The 6,588-nt window shown below is 30.6% G+C and overlaps 1 long non-coding RNA gene across 1 annotated transcript; it reads right to left on the bottom strand.

The window, feature by feature from the left end:
• Positions 1-320: 320 nt before the first annotated feature.
• LOC132751137 (uncharacterized) lies at positions 321-6,439 on the bottom strand. Its single transcript, XR_009628644.1, has 3 exons — positions 6,347-6,439; positions 2,126-2,237; positions 321-1,077 (listed from the first exon to the last, which is right to left on the bottom strand). It is a non-coding gene; the product is annotated as an uncharacterized LOC132751137 (long non-coding RNA).
• Between the last annotated feature and the right edge of the window lie 149 nt (positions 6,440-6,588).

The raw sequence follows: 6,588 nt of genomic DNA, 5'->3' as shown, positions 1-6,588 counted from the left end.
CAAAAACACCATTAAAAACAATATTTTCCTCCCATGAGCAACCTTTTTCCCCAAAAGTACAAGTCTGTATGGAATGAACACAGATATTTATCCAGAATATTACTTGAGTCCATACCGACAGATGGTTAAGACCGCAACTATATTCTCTCCCTTTCAGGAGCATAAATTATAATAACATGCTAAATCTCTGTATATTTCTATATCAGATACCAGTATGATGAACCTTACTTTTGTACCATTTAAGTTATAGCAAAATTCAGCTTTCATTGACATACAGAAATGGGTCAGCCTTTAGTCCCCTCTTAATGAAAATAGGCAAGCTAAGATACATGTTAAAACCACAGGCACTATATACCACATTTACCCATATATACGCTCATAATACTATATATAAAGAATAAAGGTCCCTAACGAGAGAAAAAATATCATGCAAAACAAACAAGAACTGTTCGGTAAAAATACACCAGATCACTATTTTATCTTTGTGGTTGTCTCTAGGAATAATGTATCAGAAACACTTTTTACTTCATCGAAATCCTACAAAATGCTCCAAAATACGAGCAAGTTTCCAAATTTCACTGAAATGTCATTGCATGTTGTTTTTGACGTCCAAGCGATGCGTGTAAACAAAGGTGAATTCTGGTCAATTTCTACAAAATCAACGAATAACTGTTAAGATTTTGACATACTTTCTTTAAGGCAACTTGTATACAGTCAAACTGCGATGTCTTTACTTCACAACTGTCCGACGATAACACTAACAAGCTAAAAAATTAAAAATAATTGACAGCTCTGTTCCAGAAAGTAACCATTTCCTACAATACCGCACTGAATATAAGGTAAAGTAATGATTGGTTAAGCGGAAAATCCGAGTTTTAACATTTTCCTTCAACACAATGTTCATGACTGGCCTTTACTATTGACAGGGGATTCAATTCAGACTAGCCCTCTAAAATACTCCAACAAGTCCAAAGTGTTAATGGTGCCTATACAGTTATGATCACTACATCTGGAAACTGGGGATTCCCACCGAGTGTGATGCTTATCTTCATTTGCTTGACAGTGACACATGTCCACCTTAAAAAAAAGCAATAAAAATTATATGAAGTGCAATAATTTGCAAAAAAATGCTTATCTTATTTGTCTCTTCTTACATTTATAATGCAGAGCACTAGATTTGTGTGTCTGTCATACAAAATGACTTTCAAATATAGTATTTAAATATATTTAAAATACAATTTCTTTAATAAATACTCATAGTAATACCAAATTCCTTTTTTGTGATATTTTTTCTGACACATATGTGCAGACAGTACATTGTGTACACCGGTCTTACTGACCTGTGTGAAACCATTCTAAGCATGATGCCAAGAAAATTTTGGACTTGTGAGAGGCTGTAAATGACCCCAGATTGATCATAAGGTAACGTGTAACCAACGCTGAAAAGCATTTGACTATATCTCAATCCATTGAGAAGTGGCATCACTTTGAAATCAATTTTGATTGAAAAAATCGAGGCAAAATAGTGATTTTGGGCAATTTTGAGATGTCCCCTCGATGCCATGGTAACAGAAAATTTAAACCTGAGCATGTTGTTGCAAGGGCAATGGTCCAGTCAACATTTGTGCCAAGTTTGATTAGTGTTGAAGCAGTTTTTATAGTATTATAGCAATTTGAACTTGTAACGGGAGACTTTTCAATGGAAACAGCCATTTTTCACAAAATGCTCATGAAGTAATGGGTTAAGAAATTTTGCATCTTGATTGGGAAAAATATTTAGTACCATGTACAAAGTTGTTAATCCAACAAATTGTATATCATTCAAAGCATAAAAAATACATAAAAAATACATAAAAAATTGACAATGGAATGTGTTTTTGAACATCATCTGTCTGGTACCATATTGGATTGAAATGGAATGAAGAAAAATTGTCAGCTTTGATAACGGAATTTTGACTTTTTTTCTAAACTTGGAAAAGAAAAAAAGCATATTTGGCATTATTTGCCACTGGGAATGGGTCTGTTAATCTGACCCATGGTGACACTGGTAAAAATGCATGTTTTCATTAATTTTTTGGGAAAACAGTTTGGTTTGTGAAATATACATTAAATATTATATAAGTACCTGTTGTTTGTAATAATCTTCTAGTCTTTCTTTAATCTTATACTGTACTTTTTTCTAGCTACATGTACCAGCCTTTCCAAGTGAATATTAAAGTAAATAATCTTTTATTTCCCTGAAAATATCAATTTAGAGATTTCATTTTCAAAATAATCCAATACTACTCTCTTAATGTGTGTATATTATACAGAGACATATAAATACATTTTATGTATTTTAACGTCTCTGGTATATACAATGTATATATTGTTCTATACAATGTATATATATGTTTACACTATAATATGATTGTGTACAGCATGTAATGACATAATTAAAATTTGAAAAATTTATGATAATAAAATATTAATAATATTTCTTCATATTACTCCACAGTATTACCACTAAAATAGAAAATGTTCTATCATTTTATTATGATATCTTTTTTTTACATGTAGATTTGTGAAAAAAAATGTGAATATCAGTAGTGTCAAAAATTGTTAAATCATATAAAATGTCTAATTAACACTGATAAATTACTTCAACCATGTATTGAGAACAGGTATAGATCATTTCCAACAGTCTTGCTGTTGTGTTGACATTTTTCGCGACATGGTTGTGTGTCTGCCTTGTAATCAAGAGGTCTGGGGTTCAAATCCCTTTAAGTGCCTGAAGATTTTTCAGGTTAACAATTATCAAGGTGGCAGTGATTTTTTTTTTCAACTTTCAAAAACAACCTGTGGCTTTATAAATGGGAAACTATAGCTTGATTAATCAGAAAAGAGGAAAAATTTCAACCACTGAAAATGGAATTTACCCATACATTTAAAAAAAAGTGTAATTCAATTTAAAGTGGTTCCATTGAGGTATTTTGTCATGATGGGACTGAAATATTTTTTTCCAGATAAATGTACCATTTGATGAATGTTTAGAACACTAATCTTTGTACAAACCTTTAGATCATTTGCGCACTTCGTTTTTCCAGAATAATTATTCAAATTGTAAAAAGATGACCCAAAATGAAATGGCTAGACTTTAAATAGATATATATCCCGGGACAACCAATATTCAATCAGTTAAGCTGTTTTTAGCCAATAATAAATGGAAGGGGAAATTATACTTTAAATTTATTTTAGCTATTAATGCATCTATTAACACTTATTCATTTTCAGGTTGGTACATTTTCAACAAGTCTTGATCTTTCTTAGAAATTCAATAAAAACAATATGACCCACTCTGGTTACTCCCAGGAATATTTTAACCTAAATTCAAACAGCAGGGTAATCACCATGGAAAATTTGTTAAAGATAAATCAGGGCTACTAAAAATTGTAGAAAACTTCACAATAGTCTACTGGTTGGAGAGATAACTCCGACGCATAGATAACCCCGACACTTGATAAATATAATTGTTTTTGCTTTGTTTTTCAACAAATAAGCACATGATCACCTAACAGTATAGGAACAGGACAGAATGTGATGATTTGTTATAATTTGGTAGACTTTTTAATGTTTTTCAAATAACCTAAACTTTTTGTAGGCAAAAACTGCTTCAAAACGTTCTTTTTACTAAATTACAGTAAGGTAGTTAGAAATGTATTGACCACAGGCCACTGACTTGGGAAAATTGTTTGAAAAATTGTTTAAATATTTACAAAAAAATAGATAAACCATATAAGATGTAAAAATAAATTATTGATGCTGATTTTCCAGTCATTTTTTACTTAAAATTTTAAGTGTCGACTTTATCTACTGTTGTGGGTTAAAAAGACCATGTTTTGCATACCTCATTCAAGACCTTAAAGAAGTACCAGATTCCATTTTCATACATAGTTTTTGTGGTGTAATGTAAAATCTTTGAACTGAACTTTGTTTAGGTGGTTCAATATTTAAAATATACTGGAAGATAATTAAAATATTGCAAAAAATATGTGATTTAGTGTCGGAGTTATCTCCCCAACCAGTATTCAACAATTTTCAACATTTTTTTCAAGATTTTAAAAAACTTACACTAAATGTTATAACATGTGTACAGCACAATGCATTGGTATGACTACTGTTAATGTGTTTAAAAAGGCAGTTAAAGGTGTCACTTCTTAGTACGCTATTTGGGGTGCAAAATGATAAATGCATCCAATCTTTACAGCCATTTTACCTTCCCCACTTTAAAATATTAGCAAATATGGAAACTTGTCTAGATCTGCCAGCTGGTATCGCTTACAAAACAATTATTCTACAATCATCACATGAAAAAAATTGATAACAATATAAGATTTTATTAATAAGGACCCCTGTGTAAGTCTGATGAATATTTAGTGGTACATCAGTCATCATATAAATAAATGTTTTAAATACACCTTGGACTGAGGTAAATGGTAAAACTCTTTTGCCAATACTTTATAAAAAAATTAACTTGCTTAGAAAAAATTTTACCACTATTTTAAACAAGTGACTATATTGATATAGTGAAAGTTGGACAATTTATATTGTGTCACTTAAAACAAACAGTTTCTTATTGTTTTTCTGAAAACATCTGACAATTAATCAAGTGTGGCATTTCTGCAAGTTTTGAAGTTAATACAACATGTGACTTTATGCAATTTAGTCAGGCATGACATCCGTGCCACAGAATTAAGAATGTGTGTTTGAATTTAGGTTGTGATTGAAAATTGGTTGTTTCGGGATACTGGTTGGAGAGATAACTCCGACACTAAATCACATATTTTTTTGCAATATTTTAATTATCTTCCAGTATATTTTAAATATTGAACCACCTAAACAAAGTTCAGTTCAAAGACTTAAGATTACACCACAAAAACTATGTATGAAAATGGAATCTGGTACTTCTTTAAGGTCCTGAATGAGATATACAAAACATGGTCTTTTTACCCCACAACAGTAGATAAAGTCGACAATTAATTTTTTTTTAAGTAAAAAATGACTTGAAAATCTGCATCAATAATTTATTTTTACATCTTATATGTTTTATCTATTTTCTGTGAATATTTAAACAATTTTTCAAAAAATCTTTCCCAAGTCAGTGGCCTGTGGTCAATACATTTCTAACTACCTTACTGTAATTTAGTAAAAAGAACGTTTTGAAGCAGTTTTTGCCTACAAAAAGTTTAGGTTATTTGAAAAACATTAAAAAGTCTACCAAATTATAACAAATCATCACATTCTGTCCTGTTCCTATACTGTTAGGTGATCATGTGCTTATTTGTTGAAAAACAAAGCTAAAAACAATTATATTTATCAAGTGTCGGGGTTATCTATGCGTCGGAGTTATCTCTCCGACCAGTATAATAATTTATAAAGGTCAAAATAAAAATTATTCTGAAATATTCAAGAATGTGCCCCATTTGGTAGAGACGTAACGGCCGTGACAAGACCAAAAAATTGTAGGCGTATCCTCAGGGTACTTTATACCGGGAGGTACTTTGTACCGGGAATGTCCAGATATTACAGACAATACTTACATAAAAAATTTCTTTTGTATGCAAGTGTTTTTCACATTAATTTCATACAAAACATAGCATTTTTTTGAAGAAAATTCAATGTTTTAGAGACGCTATTCACATACATGTGTTTAAGTATAAAAACCAGTAATATTGCTAAAGATTTGGACCCAACATGATATTTTGAATGTGCGTGCAATGCTTATCAAATTATTACCCTTTAACTGTGTGATAACTGATAAATATTGAATAGAACTTTAGTATCAATAACAGTAATGGACCATTTACATATGTTTTTTAACTTTTTATTGATTGCTTAAAAGCCATTCCTGGTATTAAGTACCTAAAAACAAAAATGACTGCCACTCATATGAGGTTATTAACAGAACTATCTTTTTGATGTATAGTTAAATTTTCTTTTGGATGATTGTTATTTTCATCAAAAAATGGTACCTTCTACAGAAAATAACTATTTTATCCTAGATTTTTTCTGTATTATATGATGGTGGACCTAATAAAGCTTACACTCCCGGTAGATAGTACAACCAGGATATATGCCGGTTTTCCTGTAAAGGCAGACATCTGTGTAATATCAATTTGTAAAATCTGTCCGGTTTTGCAGTCTAAGTATGATCGAAATGTCTTGGGTACGAAAGACTCGAGATCTCCAAATTACTTCGAAAATATTTACGAAAGTTTTTAGTCCTCGGAAAAAAAATGGGCATCAATAAATAAACATAAATATTATTAGTCATCAAATTCATAACATATTTTGCTTTATAACATACCTTATGAGCTTAACAGGCTGATAATTATGCTCGTGAAGTAGGTCGAAAAATATACCGGAAGTTGTCGGATTCATTTAAACCTAATTATCGGCTAATTCAGAGACGAATAGATTATCTACATCCCTGGCTAATTCTATTTCAATATCCACTTTGCAATTATAAACTACAAAATTTATCCGATAAATAATGTCTTTTTTCAAAAAATTCTGGAATATATAATACAAAAAAATGTGATGATAAGG

Source organism: Ruditapes philippinarum, unplaced genomic scaffold (genome assembly GCF_026571515.1).
Source record: "Ruditapes philippinarum isolate M1 unplaced genomic scaffold, ASM2657151v2 ctg9048_1_1_1_1, whole genome shotgun sequence".
Classification (NCBI taxonomy): domain Eukaryota; kingdom Metazoa; phylum Mollusca; class Bivalvia; order Venerida; family Veneridae; genus Ruditapes; species Ruditapes philippinarum.
Note: the sequence above shows the minus strand (reverse complement) of the source record. Positions and strands in the feature narration are given on the sequence as shown.